The sequence below is a fragment of the Mastigoproctus giganteus genome, chromosome 8, assembly GCF_048544385.1.
Source record: "Mastigoproctus giganteus isolate SK-2022 chromosome 8, ASM4854438v1, whole genome shotgun sequence".
Lineage (NCBI taxonomy): Eukaryota > Metazoa > Arthropoda > Arachnida > Uropygi > Thelyphonidae > Mastigoproctus > Mastigoproctus giganteus.
Genome location: NC_143582.1, coordinates 14,146,859 through 14,168,997, shown reverse-complemented (window position 1 = coordinate 14,168,997; position 22,139 = coordinate 14,146,859). Strand labels below are relative to the sequence as shown.

Here is a 22,139-nt window from a genome sequence, read left to right as displayed (position 1 = left end):
AAAGCACAAAACTTAGATCTTTGTATAAACATTAATAAATTGTAAAAAGTTAAAAACGTCAGACATATTGTCTCTGTCACATATTATCTGACTGAGTGTAAATGGCTCAGTCAAATTATTAAAATCAGTAAAATACAAGCGTCGTGCTTCAATAATAACAGGACATTCTACAAAAATGTGATTGACGGTTAAAATTACGTTACATATCTCGCACATAGGTGGGTCATCCGCCCTCAGCAAGTAGGAATGCGCTAGATGACTATGACCTATGCGGAGCCGGGAAAGAACAACTTCCTCTCTTCGGTCCCTGCGTAGACTGGACTGCCATTGCGCAATTACAGGCTTAATACGATGTAATTTATTTGTGGCCTGTCCGTGCCAAGAATCTTGCCATTGGGAGAGTAATTTAGAACGTATTATTTGCCTGTAGTCTGTATAGGGGACTGACAGACAATGATTATCCAGGGAAATGGCTGATTTAGCAGCGGCATCAGCCGATTCATTTCCCCGGATCCCAATGTGGCTTGGGATCCAGCAAAAGCGAATATCATAATCCAATTCTATGAGAGAAAAAAGAATCTGCCGGATTCTGGACAGGATCGGATAAGGGTTAAAACTCACCGATACCAGAGCCTGTAACGCGCTTGATGAATCACAATAAATCATATACCTCTGGTAGTCGCGATTTTTAATGTGATCTAGGGCTGACTGTATTGCATGCAACTCAGCAGTATAGATGCTAGTTTCTTGTGGGATCTTATAGGATAATGTTTTGTGAGGGAGCACAACACCAGATCCCACATGACATTCTAACTTTGAGCCATCTGTATAGATTGGCAGAAAGTCAGAATACTGCTGTCTATGTGATGCAAAGAGTTGCTGGTAGACAGATGGCGGTGTCGTAGCCTTCTCCCAGATCTTAAGGGAGAAGTCGCAGGTTGGAAAATAAGCATGCCAGGGTGGAAAGAATTGCCTTGGTGACTGGGCAACGTTGTCTACCAACAAGTTGAGCTCATTCAGCAGCCCCTGAATGCGAATACCAAAAGGTTTGTTGGCAGTCCGACGGGTGTTGTAGAGGTTTTCCCAGCGCGGCTCAAAAACGGATGGCCACGTGGGATGATCGTGCAGGGATTTTAATTTGAAGGCGTACTGTAAGGACAACTGCTTACGTCGAAGAGACAGAGATGGTTCATTTGCTTCAACATAAAGGCTTTGGACAGGAGATTTGCGAAATGCTCCAGTGGCTGTCCGGATGGCTTGATGGTGGATTGGATCTAACCACCGAAGTGCACTATCTCTAGCAGAACCATAAACCTGAGACCCATAGTCGAGTTTGGAACGGACAAGTGCTCGGTAAAGGCGAAGAAGGGTAGAACGATCGAGAATAAGTGGAGAAGTGCCATCACGAACACACGTTTTATCAACAAAGTTTTTCAGAATTCTTACAACATCCTTCTGTTAGTTATGGTGTGTAATTTACACAAGGTTATTGGTACTGGAGCTAGATGAAAAGTAGGATTCTAATAAATTAGATTTCTCTTTATCTACGAATGCAACAGAACCACCAGGTTGTAACAGATAAATATTGTTGTGCTACAGTCTGTAGCACATCAATATAAGGGTAAGTGTTGCAATTCTACAAGTCACAAAGAGATGAAAAACTGAATAATTCACAGATGGAGTGAGTTGGGGACTAAACCCAATTATCTATTATCAAAGCTATTATCAACAGCCCTATCAAAGAACCCTTTATAAAGTATTCTTCCAGTCTCTGATGGGATTCAAACCCAGAACAAAAGTAACAATGGCAGAGTCACTACAATCTCATCGAGAACAAATGGGCAGGCCACAAACTTTGATAGTAAATGCCTAAGTATCAACAGATTTAATACAGAGATCGACTTTACTTCAATTTTAAATTTATTTTAACATTATACTATACAATAAGATCAAAGCCCATCACAAGAAACAACAGTTTATTATCAAAATAAAAATTAATAATAATAACTAGGGGGCTTTGCCCCCTGCTTGCCAATTCCCACCCATGCTTTTCTACGTAAAATGTAGAGGTAGACGGAGTAAGTCAAATTTTTCTATGTAAAAGACACACCTGTTGAAATGCACTGATCAATATTTAATCAGGAAATGGCCTATGTAATTATTTACCTGTGTTTACACATAGGTCACTTAGGAAAAGGCCCTTTGCTTTGGGTTCCATAATGAATGAGGAATACTGTTGCATCCGAAAGAGCAGGATTAAAATTTTTAACTAAAATATTTACAAAATACTAAACTACTGTATTTACAAATATACAAACTATATTGTGACGATGGGTTCTTTCATCAGCTGACATTAATATACAAAAAACACTACAATGGAACGTCAAATGATGATGGCTGTGGTCATGTATTAGACAGTGAAGCACATGCACAAGGTTGGTGAACGTTATGGAGGCAGTTGTCTTGCAATGCGGTGAACGTTGGCAAACGTATGCGCTTCTACATTGTCAACAGCAAGTGTCTAATTCTGCCCAGTAATCCATTTGTGTTCCTTCCATTTAATATTTTTTGTATATTAATATCAGCTGATGAAGGGTCCAATCATCCCACTATAGTAGAGGTATGATTGTAAATAGTTTAGTATTTTGTAAATATTTGTATAGTTTTGTTATTATTTGCATAATAACACTAACATTATAACACACTGATCAAAATCTAATTGGGAAATGACCTATGCAATTATTTACCTGTGCATTTGTAGTGATGTAATTGCCCCACCCTCTTCTCCCACTGGCTCGAATAAGTGACGTAATTGCCTGCCCTCTTCTTCCATTGGCTCAAATAAATATCACTAGGGGGGAAACTTTTTTTTAATGTATAGATAGATAATAATAAAGATTCCCTACCAACTGTACAGCCAAATCAAAGAAGTAAGGAGGCACAAAAAGAAAAACAGTAGAAAGTTTGTTTTCTTTCGTTACCAACTGTTGTTTTTCTGATATACATGGTGACAAAGTTTTTTAAATGGTTTTTTCCAGTTAAAAAAATAATGACTGAGATAAACAATGAATATTATAGTAGGAGTAGTGGCCAATGATGCAAGGAAACAAGCTTATAATGCACGGCCAAAAAAGAACATATACATTTCACCCATCCTTACTCTCCAAGAATTTGTCTAGTTCTTCCTTGAATTTATTCAAACCATCCACTTCCACAACAAATAGAAGCCTATACCAACATTCAACTTGCTAGATGAAGGTCAACTTCTGCATATCTATACTGCAACCACCCTTCCTCAACTTAAATTTATGTGCCCCTCATGTGTGTGTGGTCTCAGCAAAAGGAAGAATGCCATTCACATTCATTTAGTTCAATCCATTCAAGGCCTTAAAGACCTCAATCAGATCACCCTGCAGGTTCCTAGTCTCCAGATGCTGAAATTTGCAGCAATGGAACCTTCTAGATAAATGCACCTTTTTATTCCCTTCACCAATCTGGTTTCCCTTCTCTACATTCGTTCCACCAGATCTACATCCTTCCAAAAGTGAGACCTGCAGACCTGTATACAATACTCTAGATGCAACATAACCAAGGCCTTGTACAAATGGATTACACCTCCTTGTCCCTACTAGCAAAGTTTCTGTATATCACTGAAAAAAATCCCATGAGCTGTCCTTACAGCACATCTGCATTGCTCAGAGAATTTCATATCTGACTGCACAATTACCCCAGGTCTTTTCCATTTTCTACTAACCTGAGTGTAATTCCATACACTTGATAAGTTATTCTGAGATTACTGCTATCTACATGCAATTTACCTTGAATTTATCAATGCTAAACTTCAATTGCTATTTCTCAACCCATCGAGCTAATTTTTCTAAATGTTGTTGCAGTAGCATACAGTCATTACTGTCGTTAACCACCCTGTCAGCTTTGTATCATCCACAAACTTTGACATTAAGCCTGATCATCAATAAATATGAAAACAACAACAACAGATTTTAAACTTGGCACACCCAGGATTCTGATCTCTCTCTCTCTCTCTCTCATAATAATAATAATAACAACCTTTTGATTCCTCTTTATGAATTGGGGATACAATCACACATATCTAGTCCATAGGGACTTCCTCTGAATCCACTGGAGGAACACCAAAATTCACACTGCTGTAATTCCAGCAAATATTTAAATGTACAAATTTTACTTTTTTTTTTTTTTTTTGGGTACACAAAATACACAAAGCATTCCAGTTAATTGTTTAATTATGTACAGTAAAAACAATGCAAACTTACTAGGGATGTCAAATCATTGATACTTGCAAGAGATGTAGTTTCAATTGTAATAGCTATTAATATAAATCACTGTTGTTACCTGAAACCATAAATAAATTAATTTAATTATTCTGGGACTTATCACATCTCAAAATTCACTAACGGTTTTCTGGTCTGTATAAAGAATATACTATGTTTAGAAAACTCCCACTAGCAAATGCATTTGCTAGTGGGAGTTTTTACAATTTTGTTTATTAATAACATCCTCTGGCAGTAACATACAAAGCAATTGCTTTTCTAATCACATATCCTTAACTTATTTTAATTATTCATACATAAACACAAATAATAAATTTATAAGTGAAATAGCCTGTATTTAAAATTATTTAAGCCCCACTATAAACAGTATAATGGAGTTTGAATACATTAAGGTGATATTTCAGGCGTCTTGCCAATACTCATCATCAGATCATGCTTCTGAAAAACTCCATCCATTGCAAATGAATTTGAATAATTTGCATACACATTCCAAAATATAAATAATATACACACTTCTACATTATGATAATGTATTAAATTTAGAACAGCATTTATCAGAATCTGAGAAATGCTGTTCTAAATCCTTAACTGATGGTGACAAATCTTTCCCACTCAATTATCACCATATTACACTTACCTCTACTCTTTCCAAAGTAGTGGAGAAACCAATCAACCACCAACTCAAACTATTTCTAAACCTTTCATCTAATCAAGGATCGGCAATATGGATTCAGTCAGTTCCAATCACATTTTTTTTTAAGGCTTTTGATCATGTATGACATTAAGGTCTTCGAAACAAGTTCCCATTTTTGGATTGTCAACTGTTCTCCTCCACTATTTTCCTGTTGTATATTATCAACCTTCTTCCACCAACTGGAAATTCTATTGCTAGTTATGCTGATGAAAGCAGACTAATTCCACTTTAATTTTGAAAAATATTGTCAGGCACAAAGAGGGTCCACTTTTCAAATATCTACCAACAATTCTTTAAATAATGATTGCCAGGTAATGATGCAAAGAAAACTTAGTTGACTATAACCCTGCTAAAACTCAGCCCTATCTTATTTTTTGCAAACAGTCTACTGCTCCTTGCTCATCTTTGATGACACAATTTCTAGACAAGATCAGGTTCTTCTACTAAGAATTATCTTAATTTCTAATACTTTTTAGCATAAGCACATTGAAAATATTGCTTCCTCTGTATCTAAAAAACAGGGTTTTCACTTTAATTCTACGTGTTACTTTTCTTCACTCTCTGAAAATCTCGAATCTGTCCTACCATGAAATATTGTTCCCACATCTGGGGAGGTGCCCCTGATACTTCTCGCAACCTTATAGATTCCATTCACAAGAGCGCAGTGGGGTTAATTAATGACCAGTCTCTTACAAAGTCTCTTCATTCTCCAGCATGACTTTTGTGTAGATGCTTCCATGGGCACTGTTTTTCTGAATTGGCATCTGTAATTCCCCCACTGTCTTCCAAACCACTCCAAATACATGCCACAAACTGCCAACATCCATTTACAATTCAACTCCAAAATCACAGAACCAAAGAGAAGAAAATGCATGAGACGCAATAAATTATAAGATACAGAGATGCCTATGGAAGATATAAGATGGTTTGCAATGAAGTCACAAAGGAAGTTAGGCACGCAAAGGCAGATTATGAGAAATTCTTGGCAAAGGACACAAAGAAAAATACTAAAGATTTATTTACTTATGTAAACTCTAGAAGGAAGGGGATGAATCAGATTGGTCCACTTGATATCGGTCCACTTTGATTGTTGATGATTGTGTTCAGGTAGATGACACACTGAATGAGTATTTGCATTTACATTCACACATGAGGAATTCTCCAGGGAAGTGGAGGCCAGATGTTTATCAAACTAACAGGGAGATAATTGATTTTGTAATAAATGAGAAAAGTGGAGGAGAAATTGTTGAAGTTAAACATAAGAAAGGCACCTGGGGTGGATGGATGGGATCCAGTTATATTAAAAGAGGCAGTTTCACAAAGGGGATCGAAGGGTGACACAAGTAATTATAGACCCGTTTGTTTAACTTCTGTTCCAGGGAAAATAATGGAGTTGCTGGTTAAAGAAGCACTGCAGGATCATCTAGACAAGACTGCAGTTATAATTCAGATACAGCATGGGTTTGTTAAGGGGAAGTCTTGTCTGACAAATTTGATTGGATACTATGTGGTCACAAAGGAACTGGATGCAAAAAATAATATTGATATCATATACCTGAATTTAAGAAATCTTTTGATACTGTTACACATGGAATACTACTGTACAAGTTGGAGCAATAAAGCAAGTTGCTGCACTGGATAAAGGGATGGTTGAGTGTGAGAAGATAAGAGAGTTGTAATCAATGGGCACTGCTCTTCATTAGGTCTATTGTTGTTTTGTGTATTTATCAATGACATTGACGAAGGCATATCAAGCTTGATGTCTAAGTCTGCAGCCAATATGAAGGTTGGTAGGGTTGTTAATAACAGTAAGGACAGTATGCTGCTGCAACAGGATCTAGTAAAGTTTGGTAGATGGGTTGAGAGGTGGCAAATGAAGTTTAACATTGACAAATACAAAGTACTGCATATGGGTAGCAGTAACCTCAGAGTAACATACCAACTTTGCAGTACTACTCAGGGTAGTGGAGAATGAAAAAGACGTGGGGGTAATTGTGCAGTTAGATATGAGGTTTTTTGAGCAATGCAGACAGGCTGCAAGAGTAGCTCATGGGGTCTTGTCAATGATACATGGGCTGTTCCGAAAATACGTGGACTGGCAACATTTCTTCATTTCTATGAAAACAAGTGACGAGTTTGTGGTGTAGGAATATTCCCTCACCTTTTCTTAGTTAGTGTGTGCAAGCATATCATGTAGTATTAATTTCTGTGTTTGTTATAGCAGTTTATGTGAAGTGTGTTTTATGATGGGGGACGAGAAAGATATTTCGTTAATTATTAGACAAAGAATTGCAATTGAATTTTGTGTAAAGTTAGGCAAAAGTGGATTTTAAATAAAATAATCACGAGTCCTAGATTAAACATTTTGATTCAGAGTCCAAACAGCAGTCAAACATGTGGAAACACCACGATTCACTGCCTCCAAAAAAAAAAAAAAAATTGATGTTTTTTTGGTTCATCAAAAAAATTGATGTTGATTTTGTTTTTTGATGCCCGCAGAATAATACTGCAGCACATTATAGGTGGTAGATGATTTTCAATCAACCGGTGAAATACCACCACTTTGCTTATTGGAGGCTTGAAGTGGCGAAACCCATGTTTAGTCTCTAGAGAAAAGTTTCCGGCATCCCCCCTCCACCCATACTTCTCCTTCAACCCATGCATGGTACTAAGTACTATAGGTTTTGATACCTTTCATGTTTGGGGTTTTCATAAAAAAAAAAAAAAAGCACTGGGTTCCTGAGAAACAAAATGTAAACGGAAAATATTATTGCTAACACATTGTGAGTTCACCTCAAAGCAACAATTTGCAAAAAAAGACCGGAACTGCTTAATCAACAATGGTTTCTACTTCAAGATAATGCTAGGTCACATGTTGCACAACCGGCAATGCAAGCTTTAGCAAAAAATTGGTGGTCAACCATTAGACCACCCTCCACACAGCCTGGACCTTGCATCACGCGATTTCTGGGCTTTCTCGAGCCTCAAAAAAGAGTCAAGAGGAAAAAAATTTAAGACAAATGAAGAAGTTCAATCTGCCACATCCACTATCCTGCAACGGCCTTTCAGAAAATGGACTGCAGCACATTTTTCAGAAGCTAACGAACCGCTGTAAAAGGTGTATAGAATGTGAAGGATGCTATTTCGAAAAGGAGATCCATACCAACCCTCCAAGTGACTCAGGACAATGATCTCAGTCCCCATATTTTCAGAACAGCCCTCATATATAAAAATTTTGCTAGCAGGGATAAAGAGGTGATTGTCCCCTTGTATATAAGGCAATGATCAGGGCACACCTTGTGGATGCCTCATTTTAGGAAAGACGTAGAGCTGCTATAACAAGTGCAGAGAAGGGCAACAAGATTAGTGAATGGAACAAAGGGGTGCTCTTACGAAGAAAGGCTTAAGTTTTGCAGGTTGCAGTGTCTGGAGTCTAGGCACCAGCGAGGTGATCTGATAGAGGTGTATAAAGCCTTGAATGGTTTGAGCATGCTCAATGCTGATGGGATTCTTGCTCAGAATAATCACCTGAGAGGGCATAAATTCAAATTGAGGAAGGACAGATGTAGATCTCTCCTTCCTCATAGACGTGAGGAAATTTGCCTTTAGCCAGCGGGTAAAGGCAAATTTGCTGGAACAAACTTCCATCTGTCATTGTGGGGGTTGAAACCTTGAATAAATTCAAGGCTGAACTAGATAAACTTTTGGAGAGAAATGGATGGGTGAAACAGGAAGGGCTTTTTTTTTCTTTTCTTTTTTTTTGGCTGATACTATATAAGCTTGCTTTCTTGCAATACTAATACTAACTTTTTCCTCTTCTTCATTGATCTTTTTTACTTCTATTTTCTGGAACAACCTTCATTCAGATGTATTTCCTGAAAATTACATTCTATCGAAATTCAATTTTAATGTCACCAGTTATCTGCTGGCTTCTCGACCTTCAACCCATACACGGTACTAAATAATAGGGGATCTAATACCTTTCACATTTGCAAGTTTCATTAAAAAAAAAAAAAGCCAATTAACAAAAGGATATATAGAGAGTTCAAGAAACACTATTTCAAAACTGCATTCACTATTATTTATCACAGTAAAATACAGCCACTCCTCGATTAACATAACGGTTGTGTTCTGCGGAACTCTACTTAAGTCAGAATTTCCCCCATGTTTGTGCAGCACTCGCAACTGTGATTAAACATTTTCAAATTTATAAAATTACAAAAAAAGAGCTCTCTCTCTCTCGATGTCTTCAGCTGATAAGTATGCTGCTGCAGAGATTGAGGGTGCAGATTCGATTCCCGCCTCAGGCTTTGATCACAGTAAAATGCAGAAAACTTTGGGAGGTGCAATATGGCCATAGAAGCTGATGTGCCAACAACTAAGAAAAAAAAAAAAAAAAAAGGTTGAGGGCTGTACAGATTTAGAAGGGATCAGCCACTCAACCTTATGAAAGAACACACTAATGGATGACTCGATGGTGGCTTTTTTCTTTTCATCGTAGATTTATTTGTAGCAAGCAAGCAAGCATATCATTCACCCCTCTATTAACTTAGATAATTCCTTCTCTTCCTCTAACTCCTCCACTTCTTTGGCAACAACCTCCAACTGAAGTAGCTCTGCAACCTTTAGAATCTTATCTGTAATCTCTTCACATGATTCGTCTTTTTTCAAACCCTTCTACATGCCGCGGGCATATTTTCTTCCAATGCACCATTTAAACAACTTTTAGTAATTTCTGCCCAGGCCTTATTAATGCTTAAGATGGTGTGGTAAATATTGTAAGATTTCCAAATGTCTCAATGTAAAATTTTTCTCACCGTGTACTGCAGACAATGCCTGAGCAAATGTTCGTAAATGGTATGCTTTTAAATTCAAAATAACATCCTGATCCATAGGTTGGATGAGTGAAATTGTGTTTGGCAGTAGAAATATGACTCTCACATTCGAAGTGAAATCATCTAGATGCATAGGATGTCCACAAGCATTATCTAATAGAAGCAAATTCTTGAAAGGAATGTCGTTGTCTTCACAATATTTTTCAACTTTGGGAATGAAGCAGCATTTAAACCAATCCTCAAAGAGAGATATTGTTATCCATGCTCTCTGGTTCGATCGGAAATGCACAGGTAGGGTGGCTTTATTGATGCCCTTAAATGCAAGACGGTTTCCAGAATGGTGCACAAGCAGTGGTATTAATCTGTAATCTCTCGCTGCATTAGTCCCAAGCAAGAGCGTGGCCCTTTCTTTTGAAGACTTGAAACCTGGCATTGTCTTTTCCTCTTCGGCAATGTATATTCGATCCAGCATTTTTTTTCAATACAAAACAGTCTCGTCAACGTTAAAAGTTTGTTGTGTTGAATAGCCACCTTCATCAATAATTTTCTACGACACATCACAATTTCTCTGCAGCTGCAGAATCGCCACTGGCGACTTCACCGCATACTTTAATGTTTTGGAAACCAGCATGATGCTCGAACGTATTAAACCACCCGTTGCTTGCCACGAACTTGGCTTGGGGTTTGCCATACTTATCCTTAATATCTTCAAAAATACTTCTTGCTTTTGCTTGAATGGCCACAAGACTAGGGGCACTTGCTTGGAACGAGTTGGAACGTTCCAATGCTGGAACGAGTACAGAGAAGGGCAACAAGATTAGTGAATGGAACAAAGGGGTGCTCTTACGAAGAAAGGCTTAAGTTTTGCAAATTACAGTGTCTGGAGACTAGGCACCAGCGAGGTGATCTGATAGAGGTGTATAAAGCCTTGAATGGTTTAAGCATGCTCAATGCTGATGGGATTCTTCCTCTAGCTCAGAAAAATCACCTGAGAGGGCATAAATTCAAATTGAAGAAAGACAGATGTAGGATAGACGTGCGGAAATTTGCCTTTAGCCAGCGGGTGGTTGGTTGGTGGAACAGACTTCCATCCCTTGTGGTGGAGGTTGATAGCCTAAATAAGTTTAAGGCTCAGCTGGACAGGTATTTTGAACGAACCGAGGGGTGAAGTGGAAGTGGGTTTTTTTTTTTTTTTTTTTTTTTTTTGGCTGATGCTGCATAAGCTTGCTTTCTTGCATCAAATGCCTCTACTAATGCTAATTGCTTCTAAATCTGATTTTCCATCCATATTATTAATAGCTTTTCCATCTCCAATATAGCACCTGAATATTGTTTTGTGATCACTGTTGATCTTAAATGCATTGGTCCTTTAACATGTTCTTTTACACGCACACTATCCTTTAAAATAGTCTTCACTGTTGAAGCAGCGAGATCAAATTCCATGCAATAGATGACAAACTTTATACCTTCTTACTTTTTAATCATTTTCATCTTCATTTCTAAATCAATTTTTTTTCATTTCCTAGCACTGCCAGCACGTGCATTTTCCATTAATCCCTTTCCTTCACCGTTGTAATAAGTAAATAGGAATTAGGAGAATATTCTGTAAATTTATTTGTTTTTTATATGATTGAATATTTCAGTTTAGGGGAACTCAATTCACCATAATACGATAACGTAAAAACACACAGGATTCCAGTTATCGGGATTATTGCAAATGCAATAGGATCAAGTTATAAGATGAGCGGATATCATCTTTTAAGGACACAAAAGGTGATATAGTTGTACACGTTGGCACTAATGATATTAAGAGTAGGAGACCGGAGGAATTACTTAAGAAGTACAGGTCACTGTTGAAAAAAAAGCCGTGAATTAGGGTTGAATTTGAAAGTGTCTGCAATTCTGCCCAGACACGATAGGAGGGAGTATATGATGAGAGCCCTGTCGATCAATTCGGCCCTGGAAAGATTGTGCAAGACGCAAGGGGTAGAATTTTTTTCAGCCTGGTCTGTACTTGTTAACAGGAGAGACTGCTTCTACAGGGATGGGATACACTTAAATAGAAAGGGTGCAAGATGTCAAGAATGTTTGCTGATGCTATCGAGGCAGTGTTAGGTGGGTCGGAAAACTGCTAGATTGGGGGGATACAAGGACTAATAGATTAACAGTAGCCACTGGCAGAGGTGAAAGTGATTCTTGCGCTGCTTCTATTGGAATGAGCTGCAGCCTGGAAAATAAGATGCAGGATATTTCAGAGACTGCTGGGAATCATTGGGGTACAAGTAAACACATGGGTTGTGTTAGGGTAGCTAAGAAAAAGAACAGGTACATGTATACTTGCATGTACACCAATGCTAGGAGTTTAGTAAATAAATTTGATGAATTTGAGGTATTGCTCAAAACATCAAAGGCAGATATTGTGGGGATTTCAGAGACGTGGTGTCACACAGATATAAGGAATGCAGAACTGAAATTTGGGGGAGTACAATGTCTCCAGAAAGGATAGACAGGATAGGAAGGGAGGAGGGGTTATGCTATTAGTTAAGAAATACAAAATCCAAGGAAGTGAAGCCAGTCAACATTGCTGGACAGAGCAGTGTCGAGTCAGTTTGGTGTGACATAAGCATTGGGAGATCAAAATTGAGAGTAGGAGTGTGCTATAGGCCTAATGACTCTGATGAGTATAATAAGGAACTGTACAGGGAAATAGAGTGGGCCAGTAAATCAGAGTCTTATAATGGGGGATTTTAATTTCCCAGATATTGACTGGAATTTGGGGGCTGGCCACTCACACACTAGCAAGGCTTTTGTGCATTTATTGGATGACTGTTTTCTATATCAGCATGTTCTGGAGGCAACTAGAGGGAATAATACTCTTGATGTGATTATCAGTAATGATTCTTCATGCATTAAGAATCTGCAGATAAAGGAACCACTAGGTGGCAGTGCTCACAGTGTGCTGAAGTGGGATTGACCCAAAGAGGTAACTACCATCAGGGGTAAAGGGAAGGGTTATGGCGTTCGTAAAGGCGACTACGATGGAATGAGACAGTATTTAAATTCTATACAGTGGGACCAACTGATGATGTTATCAACAGCAAATTCAAAATGGGAATCATTCAAAGAACTTATCTGGAATCTACTAGGCTTTACACACCAACTAAGAAATGTTGTTCAAGGTTTAGGCCTAAGTGGATGTCAGATGAACTAATGAGACATATGGCAGAGAAGAAAAATGCATGGGATACATACAAATTAACACGTGACACAGAAGCCTATGATAGATACAAGTTGATCTGTAACCAAGTTACAAAGGAGGATAGGCAGCGAAGGCAGATTACGAGAGATCCTTGGCAAGGGATGTGAAGAAAAAGAGCAAAGAGTTCTTTACTCATGTAAACTCTAGAAGGAAGGGGATGAATCAGATTGGTCCACTTGAGATCGATGGGTCAACTGTTGATGACCCTGCTCAGGTGGCTAACAAACTAAATGAATATTTTGCATCGACATTCACACATGAGGAGTTATTCAGCGAGGGGAATGCCAGAGGTGTATTCAACTCTAGCAGTAAGCTAGAGAATCTTGTAATAACTGAGAGCAAAGTGGAGGAGAAATTGTTGAAGATAAACACAAGAAAGCCACCTGGGGTGGATGGGATCTATCCAATTATATTAAAGGAGGCAGCAAAGGAAGTAAGCAAACCCTTAGCCATAATTATGAGAGCTTCCTTGGACTCAGGGGAGGTACCCATGGACTGGAGATGTGCAAATGTGACCCCAATTCACAAAGGGGTATCAAAGGCTGACACAAGTAATTATAGACCTGTGAGTTTAACTTCTGTTCCCGGAAAATTAATGGAGGCACTGGTTAAAGAAGCACTGCAGGATCATCTAGACAAGACTTCAGTTATAGCTAGGACACAGCATGGTTTTGTTAAGGGTAAGCCTTGCCTGACCAATTTGATTGGATTCTGTGATGCAGTCACAAAAGAACTGGATGCAGGGAATAACTTTGATATTATATACTTGGATCTTAGAAAGGCTTTTGATACTGTTGCACATGGAAGACTGCTGCACAAATTGGAGCAGTGTGGCATTGGAGGCAAATTGCTGCTATGGATAAAGGGGTGGTTGAGGGGGAGAAGACAGCGGTAATCAATGGACACTGCTCATCGTGGACTAATGTTATTAGTGGAGTCCCTCAGGGTTCAGTGTTGGGTCCTTTATTGTTTTCTGTATTTATAAATGATATTGATGATGGTATATCAGGCTTAATGTCCAAGTTTGCAGATGATACGAAGGTTGGCAGAGTTGTCAAGGCCACTACTGACACTATGCTACTGCAACAGGATCTGGAAAGGTTGAGCAGATGGGCTGAGAGGTGGCAAATGAAGTTTACCATTGACAAATGTAAAAGTACTACATATGGGAAACAGCATCCCCAGAGCAACATATCAACTCTGTGGTACTACACTGACAGTAGTAGAGAATGAAAGGGACCTGGGGGTGGTTGTTCAGGCAGATACGAAGTTCCCTGAGCAGTGCAGACGAGCTGCAAGAGTAGCTCATGGTGTATTGTCGTTGATATATAGGAATTTTTCTAGCAGGGATAAGGAGGTGATTATTCCCTTGTATAAGGCAATGGTCAGGCCACACCTAGAATACTGTATACAGCTCTTGAGGCCTCATTTCAAGAAGGATGTAGAGATTCTGGAACGAGTACAGAGAAGGGCAACAAGATTAGTGAATGGAACAAAGGAGTGCTCTTACGAAGAAAGGCTTAAGTTTTGCAAATTACAGTGTCTGGAGACTAGGCACCAGCGAGGTGATCTGATAGAGGTGTATAAAGCCTTGAATGGTTTGAGCATGCTCAATGCTGATGGGATTCTTCCTCTTGCTCAGAATAATCACCTGAGAGGGCATAAATTCAAACTGAGGAAGGACAGATGTAGATCTCTCCTTCCTCATAGACGTGAGGAAATTTTCCTTTAGCCAGCGGGTGGTTGGTTGGTGGAACAGGCTTCCATCCCTTGTCGTGGAAGTTGATAGCCTAAATAAGTTTAAGGCTCAGCTGGACAGGTATTTCGAACGAACAGAGGGGTGAAGTGGTTATTTATTATTTATTTATTTTTGGCTGATGCTGCATAAGCTTGCTTTCTTGCATCATATGCCTCTACTAATGGTAATGCTAAGTTTACTACACATTTATAATAGATTGCACTAACAGAAGAGCCCAATAAACCAGAAAGTGTAAATTGTTTTTATTGATTTTTGGTTGACCTTCAGAAACATGCTTTAGAAAAATATTACAAAGGCATTCAAAATTGATTCTCATAACGGTAACATATGGTAACGATGAAAGTGTAGTGCAATTGCCATTATAAATATGACCTTTTAGAGAGATAAACAGCTTAGTTTTATAGCAAAAATTTCAACTTCCGAGGACTCAGAACAAATAAAAAAAAAAATAATAAAAAAAAAAAAAAAAAACAACAATGTTATTGGGTTCGCATTACAGTATTTTCACAATTCCCCCATTTATCCCTACAGGTACAAAATACGTTTCCATATTTTTTTTTCAGTTTGCACCGGCCAGCAAAAACTTACGTAAAGTCAAATCTCCGTAAGTTGGGGAGTTCCTGTACCATGATAAATATAAGGGCTAGGACTACACAGATCCACAACCACGTTTGGGATAAGTTCATAGTTGTTTTTTTAGAAAAAGGCACAAAACAACCGACAGGTGCCAAGCAACTGTTTCCTTAACTTTGTGCTTCATAGTCACACAGCACAGTTGTTTTGGACAAAAACATTAATATATGCACAAACGTTAAGTTTTAAAATTTTGCACTCTTAACATTTCTGAAATGGAAGAGACTTAATTTCACATTTATATTTTATTTTTTGTGTTTTAATTTTTTCATTATCAGCAGTAATTTTTTTAATAATATTTTAAAAAAAACATTAAATATTTGATTAAAATATTGAATGCTTTTTTTTGGCAAAATTTTTTTTAACTTAAACATTAAAAAAAAAAAAAAACGCATGTGTACCCTGTACACACGAAAGATATTTTGTGTAAACAACTTTGACGACACCTACTAAATTTCAAACATCTAGAAACGAAATCATGAACGATGTAATTTTTGCTCATGCCTGCTGCTTACTCTACCGAATCAATATTAGTGATAAATAGGATACACACACCCACTGCTTACTCTACCAAATCAACATTTGGTAGAGGTTAGGCCAATAGCCTAATTACCCATTTGATTATAGACTTAATAATATGATTGCAACAATGCAAGTATTTATATTGTTACTATCATACTATCATGCTGGATCATGATACTCTGTCATGCATTGTAGCAAATTACCTATTCAGCACTATGAGATCTGCGAGAAATGACGGTATTCACACATAATATGCTATCGAAACTATGACTTGGCTCAGAACTCAACGAGTAGAAGTGCGAGATGCACTTTCCATTTAAGCAATAAGGAAACAGAGATACTGTCAGAGATGAAATATGTCAAGATCTACGATGACAATGAAGAGCTCATACTAGATTGTAAGTTGTATGAATCGGACTTGGACATTCGCAAAATTATTGAAATATGTAAGATGATGTGTCAAGACAATAACAACAATGCTGACACTGAGAAAGCATGCGGTAATGACCTGCATAGCCAGCAAGAAGAAGACCCCTTTCGAAAAAACTTTTACAATCATCCAAACAGCGAGATGAATGACAATCTAAAGCTCACCATGCTCGACCGACTCAGAGCAATTGCAAAAAAAATACAAAACTTAATGACAAACGAGTTCTGCGACTTAATGAGAATGACCAATGACAAGGAAAAGATTCTACACTCGTGCATGTAATTGGAATCTGTTTTCTCCCAATCATGAACCAATTCAAATATTCTTGACCGGCCCAGCTGATTGCAGAAAAATGTTCGTGATTCTCCCCATGATGGAAATATACAACCGCTTCAGTAATACAGACGGGTTTGTTATTTGTTATTTGGTTTTTAGGAGCATTAGCAACTAAGGCCATATTGCTCCGGGATATGCGGTAGTCATTCCCTGACCTTTCCGCATCCTCCGTATTTGGTGGTGACGGGCTCGAACCCTGGTCTAATCAAGAAGCGTGTGTTATGCACTGCTGCTCCTTCCCACCTGGCTACGGAGGTGCCTAATATACAGACGGGTACTTAACGCATACATTACATGCACTTCAACTGATAAGGCTGAAGTGCATGTACTGAAGTATTGATCTTGGATGTGCTCAGAGCTGGTTTATGCCAGCTCTGAGCACATCCAAGATTACCTCCCATGATCCTTTGCTTTAAATGCTTTACTTTAAATTTTGCAAGGTATACATTTCTCCGGTTACCAAAAGGTTTCTGACATGGTTGGCAATTGTTAGCCCAGGTGCTTTTTTTTTGTAAAAAAAAAAAAAAAAAAAAAATAGGTGCCGGTACTCATTCTTTGCTATCGGAAAAAATTGAAAATTAAAAGGACATGAAATGTACAGTACAGGAATACCTCACATAGCGCGGTTTTGAACAGTGCGGGTTTTGCTATAGCGCAGTTTACAAACTGGAAAAAAAAATAATAATAAATAAATAACTGCGTTACGCACTAATACATTTGATATGTATGTATTATAATGCCAGCATGTAGGCCAATGCGTTATGGATTCAAGGCCATTCTGACTGTTGTCAAACTCCCATTATATACGGACTCTGCTAGCATTCATACATTAGTAAACATTCTAGATTCCGAGCGGTGAGGTCGTTGATTGTGCATAAGCTGTACAAATATTTTTCGCTGTGTATTTTTATTAAAGATTACTTTTTAAAAAGGTTACACCTTTATACGCAAATATGAGTGGAAAGAAGAAATGTAATGGCACCGAGTGTTCTTCTAGATCCAAACGTCGAACGAGTTTTAAAGTAAAGCAGGCGTTGCAAAATGACATTCGATGTTACAAAGAAATGTATGCAGATAAAAAGAAGGAAAAAAAAAAAAAAAAAACTGTGCAAACTAAGCTGATCAGTTATTTTTCAAAATAAAAATACAGTACAGTAATACCCCGACTTACGCGAACTCGGAGTTACGCGGTTCCTGATTTTTTTCGTTTGGCAACGCTGCCGCCCACTATCTTCAAGGTCGTTTTTCATATGTTAACGATATACGGTGCGACGGCGGAGAATGAGAGCGAAAGATGAACAAAATTCAACTTTGCTGCTTTTATGTTTTTTATATCAGTGAAGGGGAAACACACTTTCACCATAATAACATAAAAACCAACACAATTCCAGCTATCGGTATAATCGCAAATGCAATTAGATCGAGTTTACTACCAGTTTATAACAGATTCCACTAGCAGAAACGCAACTGGATTTTTATTGTTTTATGGTAGTAACCCCTAGAAATGTGAGGTGTTAATAGTGTATCTCTGCCTTTATTGTGTTGTTTATTCAGTTGCTACATGCGCGCAGCTTTGTTTATGCGTATCAAGCGTGCCTCCTCGTTTTGTAATTGTGCTTTATTCCCTAAAAATGAAAAGGAAGCGTCCTGGTGAAGACACTGCAGATTCAGAGAGAAAAAGAAAAGCAATTATCGATAAACAGAGGCGGACTGGTTCAAAAATTCTTACCCGGGAAAATTTATAGTGGCCTCATACTATGGTTTATGGCCAAAATCACACTGGCCCACCGAGGTTTCCCCGGTAAGGCTTATGGCCAGTCCGCCTCTGTCGATAGAGAAAAAATATGAAATTGTGAAACGCTTTGAGCGAAATGAAAGACCATGTGATATTGCACGTGCTACAGGCCTAAATGAGGCAACGGCGAAAAGCACATGACAATTGCAAACTTGACAGGTTGAAAATTGAAAAGGGCTCAATTGTAAAGGGCTTAAAAATTTTAGAAAACAGACTCCAACGAAGAACGCGTTATAGCTACAAAGCAAGGAATAAAAAAATTATTAGCTTGCTACGAAGAAATTCTGCGTGAAAAAAAGAACGCGCTGTGTCGTCAGACGAATTTGTTAGATTTTATGAAGCCATCGACATCGAAATAACTTTTTAACGTAAGTCATTTGTTTTTTTTTTAATTAATATTTTGTATTAATATGTATAAAGAACTGCAATTTTATTAATATTTTTCTTCTAAACTAGTGTTTTTGTTAGTCCTTGGTCCCAATTATATGCAAAGTTGTACCCCGACTTACGCGAATTCGACTTACGCGATTTTCGTCGGACCCACCTATCGCGTAACTTCGGGGTATTACTGTACACACTTCACTTATATTCTTTTGGTATGTACATACTGCAATAAAAATCATTTGTACTGTACTTACTAGTATTTTTCATTTTTATCATTTTAGTTTCTTTTTATGCAAGAACTTCGTGTGAATCATTTTATAGTAAACAAACACCTATATATTTTTGCAACTCAACCCATATAATCAAATTGTCGGAACGCATTACATACTAGTAATACCTCGATCAGCGCGGTTTTCCATAATGTGGCATTTTTTTGGCACGAATTAACTGCACTATGCGAGGTATTCCTGTACTCTAAAAAATTATTTCCTGATATTGTTACTTCAGTAGTAATGTTTTTGGAATAAGAACAAATTAAGTATATTAACACACAGTTTATTAAGCATAAATTTATTATTCAAGTATATAAAAAATAAGTAAAATGTATAAAAAAATAATTAGTAAAAATAATTTCATAATAAAGTTTTTATAGAATATTCCAAATTTTTATTGAGTTCTCATCCAACATACTATGCTGACTTCTTTTCTTACTGTTGTGTCTGTTGCTGAATTACGCTTACGAAGCAGCCACAAATTGACATATTTGCTGGATCAAAGTTTCACCAGGTGAGATTACAATTTTAAGAAATTGTAGTGAAGAAATTGTTTTTGTCATCAACAAAGCTCTGGTTGAGCTGACAATCAGATTCATTTGTGAAAATCTTTGTTCACATTCACTCGATGAAATTGATATCATGTTCAGAGCATTCATTAAATGTTTCAATTCTTCCGAAACCGTCTTCTCAATTAGGTATTCCTGAAATGCACAAATTGTATATATATCTCTTTCATTTAACTGAAGCCTAATTGACAATTTTCTAACTTCCTTCTCACCAAATGCTAACATTTCATGTTTAGAAGGTTTAATACCTTCGTTGTCCTCATTTACCTTCTCTCGTCATCAATATTGTCACTAGCAAATTTTGAATTTTTTCTTTTTTTGAAACTGTCCAAAAAAAAAAAAAAAAACAGCAGATGATTATTTGTCGAGGTAAAAGAAAATCACTCCCTCCTAATTCTTGAATGGGGCACTTACAGTTGATTCACAGCGGTGTTCAACCTACAGCCCGAGCGGAAAGTGAATTAAAACAGAATTTTAAATTTCGCTAATTATCAAAAAAATTCTCTCATTAATTATGTTTTGTTTAGTAAATGTAATCATGTATTGCACTTAATAAAATTTTCGAATATTTTCAATCTTAGGTGTATCATTATTTTTATTTATTCACCTTATATTCATCTTAAGCAGTGATACTTTCAGGTTGTAAATTTTCTAAAGTGAGCAATTAAAGGCAAAATGTAAGGTATGTTTTTGAAAAACAAAAGAAAATCATATTTTTTATAATTTTAATAAAATCTAAAAAATAAATTAGTGACAGTTTGTCACACATAAGTGTTGGAAATTAGCATTTTTATATATAGCCTGAAAATAAAAAAGGATAACATAAAAACTGAAACTTCCTTTTACATGTAACGAGATAGGGAAAATGTAACGCACTAATTTTTCTCCAATCACTCAGTGCAGTACCCAAAAGAAATCTAACTTTGAATATGGCGTCTGTATGGGAAAAGGTTGGACGCCACTCCAGTAGAAGGTGGACCAGAGCCCATTGGGAATACCCCTTGATCTGCTCACTGTTGACCAGCACAACTTCTCCCTAGGCGGGACTTTCTTTTGTTGTTGTTATTTGGTTTTTAGGAGCATTAGCAACTAAGGCCATATTGCTCCGGGGATATGCAGTGGTCATTCCCTGACCTTTCCGCATCCTCCGTACTTGATGGTCACAGGCTCGAACCCTGGTCTAATCAAGAAGATTGTGCTACGCACTACTGCTCCTGCCCATGGAGGCGCCCATATGTGGGACAGGTGGTCAGATAGGTTTTACCAGGTACCACTGAATTGTAGAAGAATGGTAATCCCTCTAGGTCTCTCAATTCTTGCTTAGCAGCAGCAGTAATTTCCAAGTTGCCTGAAGGCTAGAAGTGCGAACAGTGCGTACCCAATTAAGTCTCTTCTAAGCCGTCTGTTATGTGAACATTTTCTTCGCTCAGCAGAAACTATTTTGAATGTAACTTCCAAGAGGAATTCAAAAAAATTTGCTATAAAAGATGTTCGTTAAACAGAGGTCCAACTGAGTAATTTAGAATTCTAAAAATAGTTAAAGTTATATGAAAAATATCTTAACAACAGATAGTGAAAAATGCAAATTTAGTTAAATAATTTTAAACTTATTTGAATAGTAGGTAAACACGTGAAAAAAAATTCCGGAATATTACAAATTTCGAAGTGTACTGAATCCAAATTTCACACGTCACTTTTAATAAAGGTGCCAGTATGCCGTACCGTTGCATTGCATACGGTCCCAAAATGGTTATTGATAGGAGGATGATTCACTGGAAAGTGAATCATCTTCCTATCAATAACAAAACCCTATAGGACCATATCTACACCTGCCCCTCCCCCAGGCCAAGTCAAGTCATTACTGGTCCCCTGCTTTTTTATCTTTAGGTGGTGTGTGTACAAAGGCCTTACTTATTGCTTACACAAACAAAAGTAGCCTTGCCCAGGTCACATGAATTGCAATTAACCTTGCAATACATTAAATTAGGCATTGCAGTGACAGTAGAAGGGAAAAGAAAACTATTCATTCTATATTGCACAAAAATGTGGCAGGAGAGGTGGGATGGCAACAGAGAAAAGAGCTATTATAAGAAAATAAATCCCAGCACCGATCATTGCAAAAACGTAAAGAAGGAGCTCTGTCTCTCACTGGGACTCATGTATTTTCCTCATTAACAGCCAGTGGTATCTAAATGCAGAAACTTGGGATCACTGATGACCTCTGCTACTCATGTGGAGGCAAAAAAGACTATTGTTATCCCTAGGGCATCTTTTAGACTAAGCTAAGGATCTTTCTGAACGATGAAGAACATCTCTTCCTGACTTATGCAGAAACTTTAAC

General features: G+C 37.6%; 1 protein-coding gene across 6 annotated transcripts in view; it reads right to left on the bottom strand.

The window, feature by feature from the left end:
* LOC150081274 (uncharacterized) overlaps positions 1-22,139 on the bottom strand; it is a 207,994-nt gene that overhangs the window by 140,044 nt on the left and 45,811 nt on the right. For 2 of the 6 annotated variants that reach the window (XM_090379586.1, XM_090379584.1), the window contains one exon: positions 4,293-4,371. The exons of the other annotated variants lie outside the window; for them this stretch is intronic. The gene's annotated coding sequence lies outside the window, so the exon portion shown is untranslated. The remainder of the gene's footprint in view (positions 1-4,292; positions 4,372-22,139) is intronic. 6 annotated transcript variants of the gene reach the window in all.